Here is a 24,562-nt window from a genome sequence, read left to right on the forward strand (position 1 = left end):
AATATGCTGAAACACTTTCTCTTGGATCGTACCCTTTCTGTGTACTGGAGAAGGATTTTTTTTAAAAAAACCCCCCACTACATTATCATTTTTAGTGCTGAATGAATTGAGAATATTGGCTTTTAACACCACTTGGGGGCAGTCTTGTAGATATTCTGAATTATATGATTCAAGTAGGGATGTCTGAGAATGTCATTTCAGTTTGTTAAACAGCAGAATTTGACCCATTCACATCCGCTAATATAAGCATATTTTTCAGGCAGAGCTTGAATATTCCTGAGCTTGTATTCACGTTTGCAAAATGCATTTGTTAGAAAAATGCACACTTTAAAAAGGCAGATTTTTTTTTTAAAATATGCATTTTTTGGCTTTAGTCAATGAGAGGAAAAGCATGCATTTGGATGCGTGTTTTCTACAAAAATTGCACCTAAATGTGCACTTTCCCAGTTTGAACAACATCCAAATGCTTGCACTGGGGAATAGGAATGAGGCAGATTGAACTCAAGTGGTGAAACAACAGGACTGATTAATTCATGAAAGAAAAGTTTTCAGTTGGGAGCCACAAAATGTTCAGATGTGCTGGCTAACAGAAGGTAGCAAATGGGACTTGCAACACATTTTCCCTCATAACAGGAGTGCTCCTGTTTGGGTTCCAGCCAGGCATTCCTTCCAAGTAGTTGAGCATTCACTCTCCCCTTCCCCATTTTTTGTTTTCCCCTTTCTCTCCAGTTTTGTGACTGCTGGGCATGAGGAAAGGATCGTAGCTCAGTGCTGAAATGCAGGCTTTGTCTGCAAAAGGTCCCAGGTTCAAACCTTGGTATTTCTAGGTAGGCTTGGACTGCCAGTCACTGCAGTGCTGAGATAGATGGACGAATGGTCTGACTTGTGCACTTACATTCAAAGAACGAAGGTGGAACCCTCTGGATAGTTTAAGAGTTTGGAATGAGTTAATTCTTTTTCGGATTAAAAAAAAATCAGTCGATTATCCTTGTTGGATAACAGTCTACATTTTAACGGAGTGATTTGTATGCACCGGTATCTGTGGACTGATACACACCGCATGCCCCTCCTTTGGTGTCTGATCCCTTGATGCTTTCAGCTGAATGTGTGAACCACTTAACAAATATTATGTTGAGGAGATACTGCACCATATATTAAAAGCTCTATGGTGATTCATCTGTGGTGGCTGTTTCACACCTGCAGCTCTTCAAGAAATGCATATGGTTGTTCAGATAACTTCTGATCAGATAAGAAAATTCTAATAAAATGTTTTCTTGTGGCTCAAAGGCAAATAGAACTCACAGAAATGGATTGGGTACCTGTAAATATGTATATCTATCTTAATGGACAAAACCAGGTCATGTATGCATATTTCTTTCAGTTTTTACTGGGTTTGTCATCATTATTTTTTTTAAATCAGGGCATTAAATAAATAAAGGAAGAGCGTGGTTTTGAATGTGCAAAGTGCCTTTCACTTCTGCAAATGCACAACTGAAGAATAGATAAGGTACTCCTGACGAAGTGTGCTCTAGCGTATAAAAGCTCCTGCCAAAATAAATGTTTAGTCTTTCAAGTGGCACAAGGCTCAGCTGTTTTTGCTCCAGGCAGTGCAGCTGTTCACACATAGGCTCCATTTGTTCAGACCTCCATGCCAGACTCCTTATTTGGGGCGGAATGCGCAGTGATGTTGGGGGCAAGATCAGTGATGTGGCCACACTCAGTGATAATCACATGCTGCCCCTTCACGCGATTCATGCATGAAGGGAGCCACTGATCTTTGTCTATGTGAAAGTGTATAAACTTTGGCTAGAAACGTTTGAAATGCAGAAGTGCTGTAAGTTTGGCAGTAGATTATTAGCAGATAATCATCTTAGGTTGCTCATTCTTAACCTCCAGCAATAAAATATTTGTGAACATGATTAATCGATTAATTAAGCCCCAGGTAGATGTTTTTTCTCCACCACCATAATCATGCCTAATGTTTTAAAATTAAGTTATAGCACTGGCTTGTCTAACACTGATTTGGATCTCCGATTTCTGTAGATCCAACATGGAATTCTGAAACTGCAAGTTGAACTATTAAGGTTCCTATGTAGATAGGCAATCCTAAGTAGATAGGCAGCTGCCTCCAAACTCGGAGGCGAATGCCTATCCAAAGCAAGGCAGGAGAGGCATGGGGGGATCATTCCCTGTTTAACTCCCAGAGGCCCCTGCCAGCATGACCAATGGCCAAGAATGCTGGGAGTTGAAGTCCCAAACACCTGGAGATCAACTTGGATTCCTGCATTTGACTGCACTGAGCAGGGGGTTGGACTCGATGGTCTTGTAGGCCCCTTCCAACCTTACTATTCTATGATTCTATGAACTTTCTGCCTACACCTGCTGTACGTGACTGGTAGAAAACTGAAACTTAAGAAGTACTCCCAAGACAGTGCTGGGCATGCACAATGTGTGCGCAGGGATCTTAGCATGGTTGGAGTTGGCAGAACTCAAACCTGACATTGGGTGGGAGAGGAAGAATAGAATGAAGAGAGTGAAAAGGCAGAAGCTCTGGGCAGTACAGAAATCAGAAACAGAAGTATTGGGATTGTGGGAAGGAGGAAAATAGGTCCCAAAGAGGGATTTGAGCAATAAGAGAGGGAACTAAGAAGAGGCGGGATATAAATGCAATAATAAAAAAAAGGAGGGAAGGGAAGAACTGGAGATACCTTTGGAAGAGAAAGAAAGAGAACTGCAAAGGGGAAAGGAGGCACAAAAATTTAACAACTGGGAAAGACCAAGGTACCATAAGGTAAAGACTACATGAAGAGGAAGGGAAGCACTTTGGGAAAAGAAAGGAAGCATGATTCCCCCCCCACACCTTCATGCAAATCCTGCATGGGAGAGAATGCAATTGCGCATTTCAATGCTACAAACTCCTCCTACCCATTTTGTGGCCCCCAATGATGCAAATGGAATGATGTGCATCACCAGAGCTCTGGCTGTAGCAATAAACTTGCACTGCAGCTGCATAACACACCCAACATTTACATAAAGTGGCTGAGGTACATAAGGTATCATGTCTGCACTTGGGTGGGGTGAAGAAGTTCGGGGAGCTATTTCAATGCAAATCATTACAAATAATCAGAATAAAGAGCGGGGGGGGGGTGGACTACCACAAATCCCACTCTGTAAATAACTGGCTGACTTCTTCAACTTCATCCATTGAAAACTCAAGATTCAATAAGAAGACTATCTTTCCTTTCCTATTTTGTTAAGTATGCTTAGCCTTAGGCCTGGTGGTGCCTGATCCTCTTTTGAAATGAATCAGCAAAAGTGTTGACATAAGTCAATACCAAGCCAGTTTACAGTATCTCAAACCTTGGAGCCATGATCCTGAACCGCTGTATGTTATTACAGGTTTCCCCAGGTGTTTGCATTGCACAGGTTACAACACACAGGTTACTAAGGTGAACCGTATCAAAGGTTAAGGGGCTGAAGCCATATCAGATAGAGAACACCCTCCTGATTCATTGGCTGCTTTTTAATAAACTTTCCTCTGGCAGGGAAATCCCAGTTTAAGATGTTGCTATTTCCTCCTCTACATACTCTATTAGAGTCGACACTTCACAAAAAGATGGGGGGGGGGTGAAAGAAGCCCAAGTCTGCAGACATTTATCATGTTTAATGTATCAGACATCTCCATATCCCACCACCAGCACAGACCAAGGCATGGCAAAAAAAAAAAATCTTTCCGTTTTTCAGGGCAGATGTTTAAATAGGACTGAATTGCAAAATAAGCAGTACAAGGATACAAGTAAAAGCAGGGAATTTCCCTCCATGTTTTACGTATGTAGAGCTTTCTGATTAATAGTGAGTGCAATCTTCTGCATGTTTACTGTGTTCAATAAGGGTTACTCACAAATAAGTACGTTAAGGGTTGAAGACTGTCAGACAAATGGCAGCCAGTTTTTGCAGATATTTTGGCATATGTATTATTTACAAAAAAATGACTCTACATAAGCAGAAGAAGGAAATGATCAGTCTTAAAGTAAAAATGTGCTTATAATATCAGATCTACACACTGAGGACAGAGAATAAACTGTATATATAGATGACATAAATGTTGTCTCTTAGGGAGCAATCCTATGGCCACTGGACACTGTCTAGAGGGACATAGGATATGCTTCTTTCCGGGAACCCATCTCGGAGCCCATGCTCCGAGGTCGGTTCCTGGAAATCTGACTTCCCTGCTCGTCAGTGCTGCCTCTGAGGCAGCGCGGAGAAGCCCCGTCCTCTGCACTTGCAAGAGGAGTGGGGAGTGACTGAAACGGGGCAGGGCTGGGGGGCATTCCGGGGCAGGGAGAGCAGAGCTGCTCATACGACACATCCTATCACACTTTCAAGAAGATCAGAGATAAACTAGTAGTAAAAGTTAATGGTGCCATATCGGCAGTGTGTAATCCCGGCTTAGTGCCATGAACTTGTCGAGGAAGGACTTTCCTCAATTTAAACCACGTGTCTTTCGATCACCAATCGAAGGGGGAAGAGAGTAAAATGCTTTCCTGCAACAAAGGGAGACAGATCTGACCCCCACCCCACCAAGCTCGGAATCAACATCTTCTGTTGATTAAGAGCACCCCATTAAGTTCAGTGGGACTTCCTCCCAAGTAAGTGTGCCTAGGCTTTGAGGAAACAGTACAGCACAAGTTAAGCAATGAATGCAAGACTCCCTCCCCCTGCTCCACTCCTTTGCACACATGCCAGGGAGGGAGGGAGATGCTTCCTCTATGCAAACCACATCTGCTGTGTAAAGGAGCCTATCCTAATCCCATAAAGGAAGTGAAAGCAGAAAGGATGCAGGGGTTTTTGCTTAATGTAGAGATATCCATAGGACTGCAGCCTAAAAAGTAAAACCTGTCACCCTTTCAATGATTGCTACCAACTATAAAAGGGGATTAGACAAATTCATGGAGGATAAGGCTATCAGTGGCTGTTAGTCCTGATGGCCATATGCTACTTCCAGTATCAGAGACAGTATGCCTCTGTATACCAGTTCCTGGGGAACATGGGCAGGAGGGTGCTATTGCACTTGTGTCCTATTTGTGGGTTTCCCACAGGCAGCTGGTTGGTCTCCCTGTGAGCAGAATGCTGTACTAGATGGACCCTTGTCTGATCCAGCATGGCTCTTCTTTTCTTATGTTATCTTCTCACTCTACATCAGGGGTGGGGAATGTGTGGCCTTCCAGATGTTGGACTGCAACTCTCATCAGCCCTAGCCAGCATAGCTAATGGTGAGGGATGATAGGAGTTGCAGTGCAACATCTGGGCGGCCACATGCTCCCCACCCCTGCTTGAAATCATCCTCTTGATTTAGCCACCTCCCCTTGATCTGTAAACTCCCCTTGCTTTGCCCTGCCAGAAGGGACAGAAAGTGAGCCTGGTTTGAAAGCTTATGTTCACAGAGTCATCAATACCAAATCAGGGTAGCCAAGAACAGGGGCTTCCTCACACGGAGCTTTTATCCTGCTATTGAGATTGGTTACTCACAGAAGTTTGCAGGTCCTTTAGTTGACATCGTCAACCTCCAGGACATCTCCCATACTAAATTACCTTCATTCCATTTTTTAGAAGATTGGAGATAATGAGCTATCAAATTACAGCGCTTGAGTTTCCTCCTGAAATGAGGAAATGCACAGTAAGAGGAGCTAGACCACAGCGCCATCTAGCCGCTATATAATGAAACATATGGAAGACTCAGATAAGGGGGGAAAGGGAGGGGGGAAAGGAGGGGGGATGGAAGCATGTGTAAAGGGAGTCCGTTGTGATTCTGCATTTAAAAGGAAGCAGAAAGCTCCGTTTTAAATGTATGATTTTAGGCTGGTGTAGAGGTGCTTCAGGGCTGCAGAGCAGAACAATGCTTACTGCTGATAAAGATCGTAAGTGCCAGTCTGCAGCTAGTAAACTGGAATCAAGTTAATCAAGAAGTCTGACTGAAGAGAAGATATTCTTCCAGGGCTGGTATCCTCCCTTCCCACATGACCGCTGCATCAATCTCTAACTCATATCTTGCCAGCACAGCGTTCTGTTTTATGTTTGGATTTACATTTTCTTCTAGTTGGCTGGCTACTTGAAAACGTCCTTGGCAGAAAGGGTTTGCAGACCAAATCATACACATTGTCAAGACTTGCTTATTTATTTATTTATTAATTAAATTTATAGCTCACCTTTCTACCCAAAAATGGTGCTCAAGGCAACTAACAATAATAAAATCCAGATTAAGAGAGCAACCATATGCCTTCGAAAGGAGCACTCCAATGTCGACTCCTCCGAACATCCAATGCTGTGGTGGCAGATTCTCGGCAAAGGAGAAGGAGCGATGAAGGTGATCTTCTTCCTTTCCATTTTCACTAGTGGGGATTCGCAGGGATGGTGGTGGGGACAGGAGATGGGAGGCTTCAGGATGTTGTGTATCCTCGGTGCCTCCCCTCACCGCCCCTTCCCCTTCGTTTGCATCCTCACCTAAGGTCGGAACTCTGACCTCACGTGAAGAAGCCACAGCAGTGCTTTCCACAGTGGCTGCAGGGGGCAGGGGGAAAACAATCCCTGTTTGGATTTCTCCTTTCGAGGTTGTAGCAGTGTCTTGGAACTTGGGGGAAACTTGGAAATATCCTTTGGTCTCTGGGATGCTCTCCCATGGACCATAGGATTGCTCCATAAAAGCAAAATTAAAACATAACATAAAAACAAATAAATTAAAAACAATAAGAAAAGAAAAAGTCAGCACCCAACCAGTTAAAATCCCTTTCAGCAGCAGATTAGTTTACACGCCAAGGGAATTAACAGACACATCCTTGTATGTGATGCAATGCAGCAGTATTTCATGATGCTTTTTTGGCTGTTCACTGTCTAATCTCTTTTGTGTTGCACTAGTGGCAGTGAGGCGTCTGGCAGCACTGGCTAATCTTGTGTGATGGTTCAGAACAAATTCAGTTGCTCAGGGAACTAAACAGTGTGTAACCCAGTTTCTATGAGGGAAGGGCTGGGTCTAAATCTCACACAGTGGGAAAGACAGAGGACTGGGAAGAACACAGAGAAGCTAAGAGGCAAGGAGGCTGAAGGAGGGATGCATGTTAGGCAATGGCCTGAGGAAGATGCGCCTGAGGGAAGGGCAGGAAAATGAGCCTTGAAGGAAAGGGACATAAGAAACAGGGAGCTGAGGCAAAAAGGAACTAATCTGAGAAGGGTTGGGAAAATTTAGAATTAAGCTGAGATGAGGAGGGATTGAATGCTATGGGGGTGAGGGTTGGGGAGAGGGGGGGTGAGATAATGTTGGTAGTGGCTTGAAAAGGAGGAATCTGAGAAAACAATACATGAAGATGCAGAAAAGAGGTCAGGAGCAAATGAAAGACAGTTGCAAAACTCTACCTAGAGCCTAGAGACAGGGAGGGAATGAGTGCAATTGGCAAGAAGGAAGTGGGTAAGCAAGGGGGATTTGGAGGGCTAGGGACTGTGGGCTAAATTCCCCTTCCACTGCTGCGGCAGTCCTGATAATGATCAGGAATAAAGGAAAAATAAAAGGTGAAAAAACTGGACAATCTGTATGTGTCTGTCTGTCAGTGCCATGGTGCCAGGACCATGAAACATAGACGCCTGAAATTTGGCATGCATACTAAGGCAACCATTGGGGCATGTATCTTCAGGCTATTTGATTTTTTAAAATGCATGATTTAGTTTTAATTAATTTGAATGTGTCCATGTGTTTGAAGCCTGCAGTACCATCTTCAGTCACCAGGTTAGTCCCTAACCAGTGCATAGCTTTGCAGTCCAGACAGTTTGAAGTCGGGGGAGCAGTCTGAGGGACAGAATTATATTGCTGCTGCTCCCCTCTACTGTGGGGCAGCTCCCCCTCAGGAGACTGGAGTAGACAGGCCCCTCCCTCAAGGGGCTACAGGGGTGCAGCATAGCAGGGGCCATGCCTGGGGGTGCCAGCAGGCATGGCTTCACTCAGACGGGGCGGCACAATGCGTCCAACTCTTACAGCTGTGTAATTTTGCTTGAAGGCTTTGCTGTATTAAACAAAGTGCTTCTCCAACCTTTGTAAGTCCAGGTCCATTCACTAGTAAGAAAATAAGGTAATAATGAAACATAAATGGTGAAGTAAAGTGTGTGTGCGTGCCTGTGGCCTCCAGATGCCCACTCAACACATCATGCAGCCCCTCAGGGCCGTACAAGTTGCCCACCCTTGGTTTAGAATCTCACTGGTGAGAAGACAGCGGATTAAAGACTCTGAAGCGTAATATAAGGTGATCATTTTGAGGTTTTCATCAGTCAGTTCATGATTTCTCCAGGGTCCAGTTTGAAATCCTATTTATGCCTTGACTGTATTCTAGAGGAAATCTAATAAGATCAAAGTTCTGCCTTGGTCATTCTTGACCCTTTTTGCACTGGATGTAGCTGTGCAGGCCTACAAGAAGGAGGAGATGAACGCACATTCCCATTGATAATGCAGAATCCCTGCAGGCTCCTTACACATCTTTGCTTCAGTCATTCTTTTCTGATGACCTACAACTGTCTAACTCAGAGGAAAATTTTTTTTGCTTTCTTGTCCTGTACTCTCTTTTAAGTCACAACTAGTCCTGGAAAAAATGACTCCCTGAAGTTGCCCTTACTTGCCCACATATTTCTGCACTATTTCAATCAGCCAGGGTGTATGTATATTCATGATCTTTTCTTAGAAAAATGTTGAGGAAGTAGCCTTAAAATTCACTCAGGGCTGCTGAAAACCTCTTAAATTTCATTTCCTCCTTTTTATCCTTAAGCATCTGAAACATCCTTAATTTTTTCCCAACTTCCTCCTCATTCTGGTCTGCAGTCTATCAATTTCTCCCTCCCTGCTGTTCCCTTTGTCTGGTCCTATCTGCCTCACTCCTGCTAGAGGGATCCTTACCTTGAACCTGAGCATTTTATAGCTGGAGAGAGAGAGAGTTTGTCTACATTTTCGCAGATAGAACCATCCCTATAAAACAGGAGGGAGGAGTTTTTTCAGCCTCATAGCAAGCAGCCCCCTCCCCCACCACCCCATGCCAGAATACTTACTATAAGCTCTCATGGGCTTGAGTAGGTCAATTCTCTCTCTCCCTCATCCTCCATGTTCCTTTTTGGGCAAGGGGACTGTTTGCTACTGAAATTCTAATATGCTAGGCCTCAACTGCTCTCAACCACAGACTTAACTGATAGACTCAAGCCCTGTTTGGGCATTAAAAATCCGGTTTACCTCAACGTGAGGTGGGACTGCACCATGTAGCCCTATCCCTGATGTCATGGACATGACAACGGTTCCCAAGTGTCCACACTTGTAACGCAAATGCCAGGAGGGAGGGGCCCTATGCACATACGGCTGTGCTCTTGTAGGCTTCCACACCATCAGTTAGGATCCTGTATCTTGTGGAAGCCTAGGCTCCCTCTCTCTAGATGTTGGTGCAGTACATGCGGAGGCCTGGGGAATGGACATAATTGCATAACACCACAGGAGGGGCTGTTTGGTGTGGCTCCACTCCCATTTTGAGCTGCATGCATCAGATTTTTAATGTCTGAATAGGGCTTCAGCCTGCCTGACCTCTTATTTCCTTACTCCCATTTCTTTCTGTTATCCTCTCCCTTCGCTCAACTGTAAACTCACAGGTTCTTGCCAGGCAGTTTTTGGTGTTGTTGTTTTTTTAATTTTTTTCTTTTAATTTAAATTTAATTTCGTTTGCATGCCAATGAAGTCTTCCAAATATGTAGAAACCATTACCTTATTTGTGGGTGGCACTGTTTTACTTCCAGACCCAACCATCTAAGCTCATTGGTAGGGGGAATAATTATGCAAGGCCTATGGCATTTCTAAATGAGGCTTTTATTGTGTGCTCGTGATCGGTCACGCAATGTTTTTTGTGGGTCCTTTATATGATGTTGTCAACCTCCAGGGCCCCTCCTGTCCTTTCTTGCCATTATAGCAGTGTAATTCTCAATGGCGATAATGTGATAAGAGATTTTATCACGCTTTGAAGTGTGATAAATTTCCAGTGAATGTCCAGAATCCCGCTTCATCACAGTACCAACTAATGGCTGCATAATGAAACATATAGAACTTGCCCAGAAAGAAAAAGTCTGGAAACAACCATGTGTAAAGGAGGCGATCTTAATCCTGCAAGGAATCCGGAAGCAGAAGCCCCGGTAAGGGTGCGGGATTTTAACCTCGTGTAGAGATGCTCTATTCTGTGTCTTGGGTCACCAACTGCTAGGATCAATCTGCAAAATATTTGCATTTAACTTTATTCTTGGTAATTTAATTCTGACCCAAACAAGCATACACACAAGTATGTGTGTGTGTGAATGAGCCCTCACAAGTCCAGCATCACAGATAGTGCTCTCATTTTGCCAAATGTCACTCCAAATCAATTGTAATACTTTGAAATGGAGTTGGTCCATGCCATCAAGTGATGTATGGGGATGTATGAATTGATTCTTATCAGCCATTGATTCTGCTTGTTCCAGTTTTTGAAGAGTTGTACCATATACACAATCTTTTGCTTGTTTATTCAGAACTACAATCCACTGTATTCAGTGGCATTTTCTCCATAGTAAGTGTGTCTAGCTGGGGTGCAGAGCCGCTTTTAACACGAGGTTCAAATTCCATTTTGGAGAAGTTTTCGGGACTGCATTCCAGTGGTGGGCAGGGCCGAAGGCAAAAGTGACAGGGCCAGATTTCCAAAAAATAGGATATTTTAACTTAAACCTCTTACCTCCAATAACTAAACCTTAGGAGAAGCATTTCAGCCCTTTAGAATGGGGAAAAAGTGCACAAGAGCCTGGAAACCCCAAATGATCAATGGTCAGGGGAAAGAGAGTGAGGCCAGGGGAAGGGGGTGGAACTAGGGGAAGCGGGTATGGACATCTGGGGAACCCAGAGGCTCAGGTTAAGTCCCCTGAGGGTTGGATTTGATGCTTTATTACTGGAATGGAAAACCAGGAAGGAATCAGGAAATGGAAAAGGCTGTGAAGGAGTGTACTGCTGAATAGAGTTTTGTGCAGTGTTTCTCTTCATAGACCATACCACCCCTTCAGACCCTGTGGCTTCCTTAGTCTGCTGTGTGGTCTAATGGGTGTGTGTGTGTGCACCGTGGGACACTTGCTAAGCTAGTTCATGGAGGTAAAAAGTGCTGAATCAGCACATCTGAACCCTTAGCAGTCATTCTCTTAGACAGTTTGTATAGCTTTCCAGAAATGGGAAAGTCAGCCCTTGAACTTCGAGCAACTTCTTTATTCTAGTACTTCTTCTTTTAAATAGGAATTATCTTTGGCTTACAACATTTTCACAGGCTTTCCTATACTTACTACTGTAAGCATTTTATTCACTACTTCCCTGTATATTTTAACAACAAGTAATAAAGAAAGCCAGCATTTCATTTTGCTTTCCCCTTAAATGTCTTCCTGGTTTGTGGATTGTTATTCTTATTGTGCTTCAGTAATACAGCTTAAGTTTAGCTATATATCACTTGGCTTTATAATAGGCTGAGCTAAGGGGAAGTCCCAAGTAATGATTGAACAAAATCCTCACCTTGACTTTGCAAAGGCTGTAATTCTGAGTAAACTTCCTAGGAAATAAGGGCCCAATCCTATTGATTTCACCCTTGGTGATCAGAAGGCCCCAAACTTGGAGGTGTTCGATCATTCAGTGCAAGGCTACCTTCATCTCCCCATCCTTCCACCCTGCATATTTTGCTAGATGGGCTTTTTAGCTCGATTAGTGATTGCGCTTCAAACTGGGAGCAAAGGAGGCTGGAGAGGCCTTAGGATAGCTTGTATCCTGGCCTCTCCAGTCTCCTCTTCTCCCTGCCTGCTGGAACACCCCTTTTTCCCCTCTCCAAGGTCACTTTTCTGACTTTGGAGTACAGCCAACACGATTTCTTTCTGGCTGTGAGGGGACAGGGGTGGGGATCGGATTCCGAGGTGAGAGTGCTGTCTGCAGCCTCTGAGGGGGGAATCTCCAGTATCCTATGGCTCCTCAGACAATGTCTAGGGGCCATAGGATTGCTCTCGAAGTGAACCTGTTTAGGATCAGGCTATATGGCCCAGCTTCAGAGCAAGGTGTTTTTTTTGGTTTTTTTTTAAACACATACACCACATTCTTAACTCCTAAATATATATTTTTTAATTTCTTCTATAATCAGGCCTTTTACCCTGACCTTTAGTGTTTTTACTTAGCATATTTATTTCAGTTAGACTTACTTATTATGATGCAGGATTGCTGCCTATGTGGAGGTAGTAAGACTTTAACCAAGAGGTGGGAACGTTCCTTGGCTCAACCTCTCGTTATGCATTTAGCTTGGCCAATGAGAATTATAATCTACCAACCAGGAAGAAGCTTAAAAGGAATAAAATAAAATAAAGTACAACCTAACTTTATTATTATTACATTTATATCCTGCCTATTTTCTGTTGTGAGGATCCCAAGGCAGCTTACATAGTTCTCCTCTCCATTTTATCCTCACCACAACCATGCGAAGTAGGTTAGTCTGAGAGTCAGTGACTGGCCCAAGTCACCCAGTGAGCTTCATGGCTGAGTGGCGATTGAAACCTGGATTTTTTGAGTCCCAGCCAGCACTCCAACCAGTGCACCACATTGGTTCTCATTACTTATGCATGGTGGTGTAATGGTAAATATTGAAGTACAGGCACTCATCATTACAGTCCCTAAAGGCTCACCTCCAAAGAGAGTCGAAAAATTCAGACAGCTGTGTTGATCCATATCAATGAACCATTTCTAGCAGGTTTATCCCCACCTGGATCATGTCTTTTGTAAGGCTAATGGGGCAACAGCCCATTGAAGAGTAAGCCACCACAAAATACTTTGCCTAACAACAGGGAACAATGTTGTTGTTGGGAAAATTTGTTTCCCCACCCTCCAGCTACTGTGAGAATTGCAGCTAAGCTCAGAGGGAACAGGGAATTCTGAGGATGGTGGCAGATGATTTCAACGTCCCTGCTAATACAGAAGTGCTAGCATTGCATCCCTACGAGCCCTGGCTTCAATACACCACTGCTGATACCTAAAACATACCAGCCCACATTGATGAAAAATGTTAAAAGAAACACTAATGCAAGTCACCTTCATTGCACTATAGCAAACTGTCTTGCTATATCAGTTTGCTTTGCTTTCCTCAAGACCGTGCACTGGTCTCACTAGCTAAAGAGCAGATAAATGGTAGATGAAATCCATACTGAGAAGCTGAAAATTGAAAATTCCGGCTTCTATTCCTAGTTCGTTCTATATATGTGACATGATTAGTCAGGTCAGCAAATTTCATTTTCCTTATCAGCACACTGATGATAATGTCTTCTCACAGATGTCAGTGCTTGATTCCAAAGTGGAATGTGGTATAGTAAGAATTATGTTACATAATTTGTTGTTGTTCAGTCGTGTCCGACTCTTCGTGACCCCATGGACCATAGCACGCCAGGCCTTCCTGTCCTGCGCTCTCTCCCGAAGTGTGCTCAAGTTCATATTCATTGCACCGGTAATGCTATCTATCCATCTCATCCTCTGCCGTCCCCTTCTCCTTTTGCCTTCAGTCTTTCCCAGCATCAGGGTCTTTTCCAGAGAGTTTTCTCTTCGCATTAGATGGCCAAAATATTTGAACTTCAGCTTCAGTATCTGTCCTTCCAATGAGCACTCAGGGTTGATTTCCTTGAGGATGGACTGATTTGAACTCGTAAGAGTCTTCTTCAGCACCACAGTTCGAAAGCATCAATTCTTCGGTGCTCAGCCTTCCTTATAGTCCAGCTCTCACAGCCATACATTACTACTGGGAAAACCATAGCTTTGATTAGACGGACCTTTGTCGGCAAGGTGATGTCTCTGCTTCTTACTATGCTGTCAAGCTTTGCCATAGCTTTCCTCCCAAGGAGCAAGCGTCTTTTAATTTCATGGCTACACTCACCGTCTGTGGTGATCTTAGAGCCCAAGAAAGTAAAATCTGTCACTGCTTCCATTTCTTCCCCTTCTATATGCCAGGAAGTGATAGGGCCAGATGCCATGATCTTCGTTTTTTTAATGTTGAGTTTCAAACCAGCTTTTGCACTCTCCACTTTCACCCTCAACAAGAGGCTCTTGAGATCCTCTTCGCTTTCTGCCATTAGGGTGGTATCGTCTGCATATCTGAGGTTGTTGATAATTCTCCCAGCAATCTTAATTCCGACCTGTGATTCATCCAACCCAGCGTTTCTCATGATGTACTCTGCATATAAGTTAAATAAGCAGGGTGACAATATGCAGCCTTGTCGTACTCCTTTCCCAATTTTGAACCACTCAGTTGTTCCATGTCTGGTTGTTACTGTTGCTTCTTGACCCTCGTACATGTTTCTCAGGAGACAGGTAAGGTGGTCTGGTACTCCCATCACTTTAAGAATTTGCCACAGTTTGTTGTGATCCACACAATCAAAGGCTTTAGCATAGTCAATGAAACAGAAATAGACGTTTTTCTGGAATTCTCTTGCTTTCTCCATGATCCAGCGAATGTTGGCCATTTGATCTCTAGTTCCTCTGCCTCTTCGAAACCCAGCTTGTACTTCCGGTAGTTCTCGGTTCGCATACTGCTAAATCCAAGCTTGTAGGATTGTGAGCATCACCTTGCTGGCATGTGAAATGAGCGCAATTGTGCGGTAGTTTGAACACTCTTTGGCGTTGCCCTTCTTGGGAATTGGAATGTAAACTGACCGTTTCCAGTCTTGCGGCCATTGTTGAGTGTTCCAAATTTGTTGGCATATTGAATGCAGCACTTTAACAGCATCATCTTTTAGGATTTTAAATAGCTCAGCTGGAATACTGTCATCTCTGCTAGCTTTGTTGTTAGTAATGCTTCCTAAGCCCCACTTGACTTCACTCTCTAGGATGTCTGGCTCAAGTTCAGTGACCGCACTATCATGGCTATCAGGGACATTCAGATCTTTCCTGTATAGTTCTTCTGTGTATTCTTTCCACCTCTTCTTAATCTCATCTGCTTCTGTTAGGTCCCTGCCTTCATTGTCCTTTATCATGCCCATCTTTGCACAAAACGTTCCCTTGAGATCTCCAATTTTCTTGAAGAGATCTCTAGTCTTTCCCATTCTATTGTTTTCCTCGATTTCTTTGCATTGTTCATTTAAGAAGGCCATGTTGTCTCTCCTTGCTATTCTCTGGAACTCTGCATTCAGTTGGATATATCTTCCCCTTTCTCCCTTGCTTTTCGCTTCCCTTCTTTCCTCAGCTACTTGTAAAGCCTCCTCAGACAGCCACTTGGCTTTCTTGCTTTTCTTTTTCTTTGGGATGGATTGAGTTGCTGCCTCCTGAACAATGTTACGGACCTCCGTCCATAGTTCCTCAGGCACTCTGTCTATCAGGTCTAATCCCTTAAATCTATTCCTCACCTCCACTGTATATTCATAAGGGATATGATTTAGGTCATACCTGAATGGTTTAGTGGTTTTCCCTGCGTTCTTCAATTTAAGCCGAAATTTTGCAAGAAGCAGCTCATGATCTGAGCCACAGTCAGCTCCAGGTCTTGTTTTACTGACTGTATGGAGCTTCTCCATCTTTGGCTGCAAAGGACATAATCAATCTGATTTCGATATTGACCATCTGGTGATGTCCATGTGTAGAGTCGTCTCTTGTGCTGTTGGAAAAGAGTGTTTGCTATGATCAGCGTGTTCTCTTGGCAAAACTCTATTAGCTTTTGTCCTGCTTCATTTTGTACACTAAGGCCATGCCTGCCTGTTATCCCGGTGATTTCTTGACTTCCTACTTTAGCATTCCAATCCCCTATGATGAAGAGGACATCTTTTTTTGGTGTTCGTTCTAGAAGGTGTTGTAGGTCTTCATAGAACCGATCAACCTCAGCTTCTTCGGCATCAGCGGTTGGGGCATAGACTTGAATTATTGTGATGCTGAATGGTTTGCCTTGGATTCGTACTGAGATAATTCTGTCGTTTTTGAGATTGTACCCCAGTACTGCTTTTCCAACCCTTTTGTTGACTATGAGTGCTACTCCATTTCTTCTAAGGGATTTTTGCCCACAGTAGTAGATATGATGGTCACCTGAATTAAATTCATCCATGCCTGTCCATTTGAGTTCGCTGATTCCCAAGATGGCGATGTTCAATCTTGCCATCTCATGTTTGACCACCTCCAGCTTACCTTGATTCATTGATCTGACATTCCAGGTTCCTAAACAATATTGTTCTTTACAGCATCGGATTTTCTTTTCACCACCAGACACATCCACAGCTGAGTGTCCTTTCGGCTTTGGCCCAGGCGCTTCACTCTTTCTGGCGCTACTTGGAAATTCCCTCTGCTCTTCCCCAGTAGTATATTGGACACCTTCCGACCTGAGGGTCTCATCTTCCGGCATCATATCTTTTAGCCTTGTGATACGTTCCATGGGGTTTTCTTGGCAAGAATACTGGAGTGTGTTGCCATTTCCTTCTCCAGTGGACCACATTTTGTCAGAACTCTCTGCCATGACCTGTCCGTCTTGGGTGGCCCTGCACGGCATAGCTTATGGCTTCACTGAGTTACGCAAGCCCCTTCGCCACAACAAGGCAGTGATCCATGAAGGAGGTTACATAATTAACAATTACTACTACTATTTTCAAAAAAAGCAGAAGTAGTCCTGTTGGCCATGAGACACCCCACCCCACACACACACATACAGAGAAGCTGTTCATCAGGCAAGATGTTACAAAAAGCAGGTCGACAGGGTGGGGAAGGAGAGGGGAAAAAAAGGCTGATGATGTTGAAGTCATTAATTCTGCATGGTCAAAGGCATAAGAAGAAATGGGAGAAGAGTGCTTCCAGACAGAGGCTCCTAGATTTACGAATCAGAAGGCATTGTGCGGCTATACTGTCTTTTTCTCTTTAATGGATTTTCTGCAGTAAGAGAAGAAAGAAGCAGTGGGAAAACACAGGAGGGTTATGAGTGAAGATGATGATGTCTGGACCTCCCTAAAATTCTGTGAATCAGGCAGGGGGATGGTGCAATAAAAGCCTTGCCTGGAAGCATCCAAGCTTTGTTGTTGTTGTTCAGTCGTTAAGTCATGTCCGACTCTTTGTGACCCCATTTACCATAACACGCCAGGCCTTCCTGTCCTGCGCTGTCTCCCGGAGTGTGCTCAAATTCATATTCGTTGCATCGGTGATGCTATCTAGCCATCTCATCCTCTGCCGTCCGCTTCTCCTTTTGCCTTCAATCTTTCCCTGCATCAGGGTCTTTTCCAGTGACATTTCTCTACGCATTAGGTGGCCAAAATATTTGAGCTTCAGCTTCAGTATTTTATTTATTATTAAATTTATTAATCGCCCATCTGGCTGGTCACCCAGCCACTCTGGGCGATGTACAGCGTATAATAAAACAGTTTAAAACAATAAAATTCTACAATAAAAACGTTTTCTAAAATACCCTAACCCACCCCAAATGCCTGCCGAACAACCACGTTTTTAATGCATGACGGAAGCTCATTAAAGAGGGGGCATGGCGGAGTTCCCTAGGGAGGGAGTTCCACAGAGTGGGGGCCACCACAGAAAAGGCCCTCTCCCTCATCCCCACCAGTCTAGCTGTCCTGTCTGATGGGACAGAGAGAAGGCCATCCGAGGCTGATCTTGTTAAGCGGCCTGTCTGGTGTTGCTGGAGGCACTCTTTATCTGTCCTTCCAATGAGCCGTCAGGGTTGATTTCCTTGAGGATGGACTGATTTGACCTCCTTGCAGTCCAGGGGACTCGTAAGAGTCTTCTCCAGCACCACAGTTCGAAGGCATCAATTCTTCGGCGCTCAGCCTTCCTTATAGTCCAGCTCTCACAGCTATATGTTGCTACTGGGAAAACCATAGCTCTGATTATACGAATCTTTGTCGGCAAGGTGATGTCTCTGCTTCTTACGATGCTGTCAAGCTTTGCCATAGCTTTCCTCCCAAGGAGCAAGCGTCTTTTAATTTCATGGCTACAGTCACCGTCTGCGGTGATCTTGGAGCCCAAGAAAGTAAAATCTGTCACTGCTTCCATTTCTTCCCCTTCTATATGCCAGGAAGTGATGGGGCCAGATGCCTAGATCTTAGTTTTTTTAATGTTGAGTTTCAAACCAGCTTTTGCACTCTCCACTTTCACCCTCAACAAGAGGCTCTTTAGATCCTCTTCGCTTTCTGCCATTAGGGTGGTATCGTCTGCATATCGGAGGTTGTTGATAATTCTCCCAGCAATCTTAATTCCGACCTGTGATTCATCCAGCTCGGCGTTTCTCATGATGTACTCTGCATATAAATTAAATAAGCAGGGCGACAATATACAGCCTTGTCGTACTCGTTTCCCAATATTGAACCAATCGGTTGTTCCATGTCCGGTTCTTACTGTTGCTTCTTGACCCTCGTACAGGTTTCTCAGGAGACAGGTAAGGTGGTCTGGTACTCCCATCTCTTTCAGAATTTGCCACAGTTTGTTGTGATCCACACAATCAAAGGCTTTAGCGTAGTCAATGAAGCAGAAATAGACGTTTTTCTGGAATTCTCTTGCTTTCTCCATAATCCAGTGAATGTTGGCAATTTGATCTCTAGTTCCTCTGCCTCTTCGAAACCCAGCTTGTACTTCCGGTAGTTCTCGGTTCGCATACTGCTGAAGCCTAGCTTGTAGGATTTTGAGCATAGCCTTGCTGGCATGTGAAATGAGCACAATTGTACAGTAGTTTGAACACTCTTTGGCATTGCCCTTCTTTGGAATTGGAATGTAAACTGACCTTTTCCAGTCTTGTGGCCACTGTTGAGTGTTCCAAATTTGTTGGCATATTGAGTGCAGCACTTTAACAGCATCTTCTTTTAGGATCTTAAATAGCTCAGCTGGAATACTATCATATCTGCTAGCTTTGTTGTTAGTAATGCTTCCTAAGCCCCACTTGACTTCACTCTCTAGGATGTCTGGCTCAAGTTCAGTGACCGCACTATCATGGCTATCAGGGACATTCAGATCTTTCCTGTATAGTTCTTCTGTGTATTCTTTCCACCTCTTCTTAATCTCATCTGCTTCTGTTAGGTCCCTGCCTTCTTTGTCCGTTATCATGCCTGTCTTTGCACAAAACGTTCCCTTGAGATCTCCGATTTTCTTGAAAAGATCTCTAGTCTTTCCCATCCTATTGTTTTCCTCGATTTCTTTGCATTGTTCATTTAAGAAGGCCTTCTTGTCTCTCCTTGCTATTCTCTGGAACTCTGCATTCAGTTGGATATATCTTCCCCTTTCTCCCTTGCTTTTCGCTTCCCTTCTTTCCTCAGCGACCTGTAAAGCCTCCTCAGACAGCCACTTTGCTTTCTTGCATTTCTTTTTCTTTGGGATGGATTGAGTTGCTGCCTCCTGAACAATGTTACGGACCTCCATCCATAGTTCCTCGGGCACTCTATCAGGTCTAATCCCTTAAAGCTATTCGTCACCTCCACTGTATATTCAAAAGGGATATGATTTAGATCATACCTGAATGGTTTAGTGGTTTTCCCTACATTCTTCAATTTACGTTCATCCAATTTTAATTTAATTTACGTTCATCCAAGCTTGCAGACATTCAAATAAGGTTATACCAGGTGATGTTGTAGCAGCCATATCGGGGGTCAGACTAAGTAGCCTCATGCAGTCTCATGCTTCATGTTCTTGCTGAGCTCTTTCTCCCTTGAATATATTGTTGTAAGCTGACGAGACACAGGAATTCCTTATCTTGTCAAAGGTCATACAATTGTATATCTTGTTCTCTGCTGTTCTCTTCTGTTCTCTCCTTATCATGGCTACCCTATAACCCAGTTTTTGTATTATAAACAATGGTGCTAAGAGAAAAAATGTTGAGGACTGCAACCCCACGCGGGAGGGGGAGGAGGAGCCGTTTCATATGTGTCACAATGTCTATAAAAACAATGTATTTTGGGGCTTCTGGCTCTTTGGAAATGATTCCAGCCTTAAGCCCGCACGTTAAATAAAGAATTTCTTTTTCCTTCACTCCGTGGTCTCTCTGACTCTGGGTTCTGCAACATAAATGGTGCCGTGACTCGGATGTGGCAAGCTCTGAGCCAGACAGGTGGCAGTTGCCTGCTCTTGATCGCCGCACCGGGAAGACGAGCTCGGCGCATGCCTCCCTTTCTTGGCGCCACCGACCTTTTTGTCGAGTGAATGGGAGAAAGCCTGCACCGGGATCGCCCAAACGGTAGCGAGCAGCAAGAGAACCTTGGGAAGCGGAGGAAGCTTGAGCCCTGCCTGTATCACAGCTGCAATTGAGTTGAAACCCACATTGGAAGCCTTCAGGAGAAAGGCAAGAATATGGGAAAAAGAGGGCCCCGCCTTTAGGGAGAAAGGCCACTGGGCAGAAAAAAAGAGGGCCCCACCTTATGAAGAAGGTCAGTGTTGGTGGTATACGTATACAAAAGAACCTACTCCTTGCGGGTAGAAGGGGGGCCTGATCACACCCCCGAGTGGGCGCCAGTACCCAGCATGCCAGTACTCAGTAGGAAGCTGAGGAAGCTGGGGAAGCCGCTTTCCGCTCTGGTAAAAAGTGGGAAAAGTGGGTGGCAGGGACATATGGATGCAGTGGAGAGATTGATGATTGTGTGAGTGGCTACTGCGGTTTCTGACGCATACCGTTGGCTGTCCGGGTGCCCAGGCCAGTAGCAAAGTGCGTGGTGTGTAAAATCCTCTTGTGTCGGCCAGTGAGACCCCTTACTCACTGACCAATTCCCATTCCCTAATTGTGTCTGTCTTCAATTTAGGAGGGAGGCTATGGGTGGTGGGGGAAGCAAACCTTGCACCCCCTTGAGATGTATGTCAAACAAAGAAAGAAAGGGTTTAAAAAAAAAAAGATTCAGAATAGAGAGAGAAAACAGCAAAAAGCTCAAGGTCGAGCTGAGAGGAAAAAAAAAAACAAGATCTGAGGCTGTTAATTAGAAAAATGTTGCAGGACAGTCTGGCTTTTAACAAAGCGTGGGAGCGTGAGAGTGTAAGGCCGAAGAAGTACCTGTTAGCCTAGCGCGCCAAGAGGGGGGGGGGCAGGAAAATTGCCCACAACGTTCTGAGTTGTGCAACATCATCATCTCGCCTAATTGAGATGAAATCCCTAAGAAATGGAAACTGAAAATGAAGACCCAGAAAATGAAGGCAAAATAGAAAATAAAGGTGAAGAATCAGCCCCCAGAGCACAGGCTAGACCCCTCTTCGAGTGAAAAGTGTGCCATAAGACTGTCCCAAAGCAGAATGAAGCGGAAAGACCATGTTGAAGATCTCTGTCAAGGTAACCGTGTTTAGCTTTGAACTGTGTTAGAATTGCATAGAGCCTGTAGCTACTGACCATTGGCTATATGATTTCTGAAGAGCGTAACCATTAAGCTTTTGCCGTGGGATTCCCTGCAATGAAGAAATCTCACTGATTTAAGTGTCCAGTGTTACACTGCCTAAGTGTGTGTGCTGAAGAGACCGAGAAACCAGACAGCATGTTCCTGGCCAAGCCAAAATCACACTACTACCATGCTCCTGAAAGCTGCAATAAACTGTGTAAGCTGGGAGACCCAACCTGATTGAGAAGAAAAGAAGATACTGGAGCAACTGTCTTAAAAAATAATGAGATCTGTGTAGCTGGCTGGCTGATGCTGTCAGTGATGTTACAACTTTAAATTAAGACTGTTTTCCTGTTTGAGACCCCAGCGAAGAAAGCTAACCTGAGTTATTTGTTGCCTGTGCCAAAGCAAGAATTTGGCTGCCCTGTACCTCATCGTGTCCTGTTTTGAGCTTGGGATTTACAAATACAAACAAACTGAGAAGCTTGCCTTTGAAGTCCTGCAAATCACCCCACCGCCTCCCCGAAGATTAATGGCTGCCTGAAAAATGCAAGTATAAGGCGATGCCCATCACCCCCCAGCGTCCTGAGTTTCGGCACTCAGTGTTTCAGTGCTTTCGTGTACCAGGTTAGAAGAGAAAAAAAAAGAGTAAGTTTTTAGAATGGCTGTGAGAACCTGACAGAAGTAAAATAAAATTTACAGAAGAGTTGCCCAAGTTAAAGCGTCACAGCTAGAGAGCTGAGCTGTGCCGCTCTGTTTAGACAGAGGCCTTGCTAAAAAGTTAAAGGCCCTTGTCTGTCAGAAGTGGTGTAGGGCCACACTTTCCCTTTTTAAACTGATGCAAAAGTGGAGAGCCTTTGCTGGAAACATCTCATCTTCATTGCCCAGAGCCTTCTCTGTTTGCCTCCATCATCATCTGGGCTTTTTAGAGACACTCTGCACATGGACTAAAATTTTAAATTGTCAAAGACTTGCCATGGACAGTGCTGTGAAGCTTTGGATAAACTTGAACTCTCATCGCTGTGGACCGTGTGTCTGTGTTTGTAGTCAGCTCAGTGTACAGCAAGCTGAGTTTGATCTATGACTTTTAGATTTCCTTCTGCTAAAACTCATGCAGCATAAAGTTGCCGATGCAAAAATGGTGACCTAGAACTCTTTGCGTGTGTGGGTATGCCCGTCCCTTGATTTTAATGGGCCCTGAGCTTTCAGCCAGAAGAGCAGTATAATTGCTGGATCTGCTCCATCATGCCTTACCATGCAAAAAGTGTTTTCCATTCATTGTGTTAAATTGCAGAAAAAGTTTGTTGTGTATATTTTATGATTTCTTAAATATCATGAAATATATGTGATATTTGCAAATTAGTGTTAGTTGCAACTCCAAATGATACTAAGTGTGGTTCCCGATGGATGACAAGGAGAAAAGACAAAGGCAAGTAGAAAAGAAGGAAATAGAGAAAGTAGCAGACAGATAGAGAAGCGAGAAAAAAAAAGGAAGAAAAGAGGCAAAGAAAAAACATTTGTAGAAAAGAAGCATGGCCATAGTTGCCCCCAGGGTAAATTAAAAGCAGCTGATTGTGCCTGGAGCTTATTACCTGGGATAAAGTAGCCAAAATAATGTAATAGTTCTTTAAGATGAAAAAAATGTAACTAAAAGGAGAAGAAGAGCCTATCCCAAATGTGTGCCATTGGGACTAGTGTAAGGCAGAAAGGTTTAAGTAAGTGAGTTTAACTTAAAAAAGACAAATAAAGAGACAAGGCTGGTGCATGGAGCAGAAAGTTTTATATAAAAAGTTTGAAACATGATCTGCAATACAGGCAGATCAGCAAAGAAAAAGAAAGCAAAAGAAAGAGAAAAAAATTGTCTTCCCATACTAATAAATAAAAGGGTTATCAAGCACTTTGGGAAGCGAAGTTGTTTACAGGAAGCTGTGCCTGAGAACCAAACACTTCTAGCCTATGCTGAAAATGCTTGCTAGTGTTGTGTTGCCTCATGGGTAACATGTATGGTATAAAACCCATTTAGCCCAATAGTTCGTGGTTCAGAGAATGATCCAACCATTAAGTATGCCTGTGTGCTGTAAGTTACCCAATAAAGTCTCCTTGTAAGTAACCCCCCCCCCCCGCTGGAATCCCAAAACACAAGTGGGGCTAGAGCGCCTCACCCAGTATCAAACCCTGCTGTTAAAAGCCATAAAGGCAGGTATGAAGAAGTCAGTTAATATGACCAAAGTGTCTAAAGTGCTGCAAGGTGCCACCGAGGCCCCAGAGCGTACTTGGAGCGTCTTTCAAATGCCTATCGCCAGTATACCCCCCTCCCTCAACCCAGAGGCCCAAGAAGACGTGGCGTGGACGAAAGAAAAAAAGAAGACGACCCGGCAGAGGCAGAAGATTCTTAAAAAAGAATCAGTGTGCCCAGTGTAGACAAGATAGACATTAGTGGCATGAATGCCCAAATAAAATAAATCAAATACATAAAGGAGAAAACCAAAGGGGCCAGAATGGGCGAAGAGGGAGACAGCTTGAGAGGGGCCGTGACATTGACTGTGAGGGGCCGTGACATTGACTTCATAATTGACACTAGAGCGGCATCAAGAGCAAGCAAACGTTAGCCTTAAACAAGAAGTCCAAACACTGAGCAAAGTTCTTCAAGCCCAGCATCGCTTTGTCTTAAAAAATAAGCCATTCCTATCACAGAAGTTCATCCTTTCCAACCAAGAGTTAAAGTATGAGTTAAAGAGGGAAAAATAACCCTTTGACTCCCAGATGGAGAAGACTGAAAACTGTCATACTTTCCACCCCCGCAGCTATGAAAGCAGCTGGAGTTAAACCCTGGATACATTGGACACGAGTCAAGAGAGCGAGAGGGGGAAAGTAGACTGTAAACAGAAATCCTGAAAATCCTTTAAAAATCATTCTGAAAAAGCAGTAAGAAGACGCAGGCTAGACCTTACTGTGGACACACCGGGAGACTGTCCCCCTGCGTACGGTCAGACCTGCAACTGGAGAATTGAAGAAGGGGACTAGACACTACTGCAGTTTGCCAGGTGAATAGCTGCCCGGCGTACAGTCAGATCCCAAAGAAGATCAAACATGCGTGTTGTAGTGTTAGTAGTGTTGCATTGTGTTTCCTTAATAAGGTGCAGAAAGGGGGGTCTGCCCCTGGAAGAAGTTTGTCCCAGTGATTTGCTGATAATTACTGGCTTCACCTGGCTAACATCAC

General features: G+C 44.1%; 1 protein-coding gene across 1 annotated transcript in view; it reads left to right on the top strand.

Moving 5' to 3' along the window:
* Positions 1-24,562, top strand: part of IL17REL (interleukin 17 receptor E like) — an 85,296-nt gene that overhangs the window by 1,023 nt on the left and 59,711 nt on the right. The window lies entirely within an intron of this gene.

Source organism: Heloderma suspectum, chromosome 7, assembly GCF_057233095.1.
Source record: "Heloderma suspectum isolate Gila_16-S chromosome 7, 16-S_ref, whole genome shotgun sequence".
NCBI lineage: Eukaryota > Metazoa > Chordata > Lepidosauria > Squamata > Helodermatidae > Heloderma > Heloderma suspectum.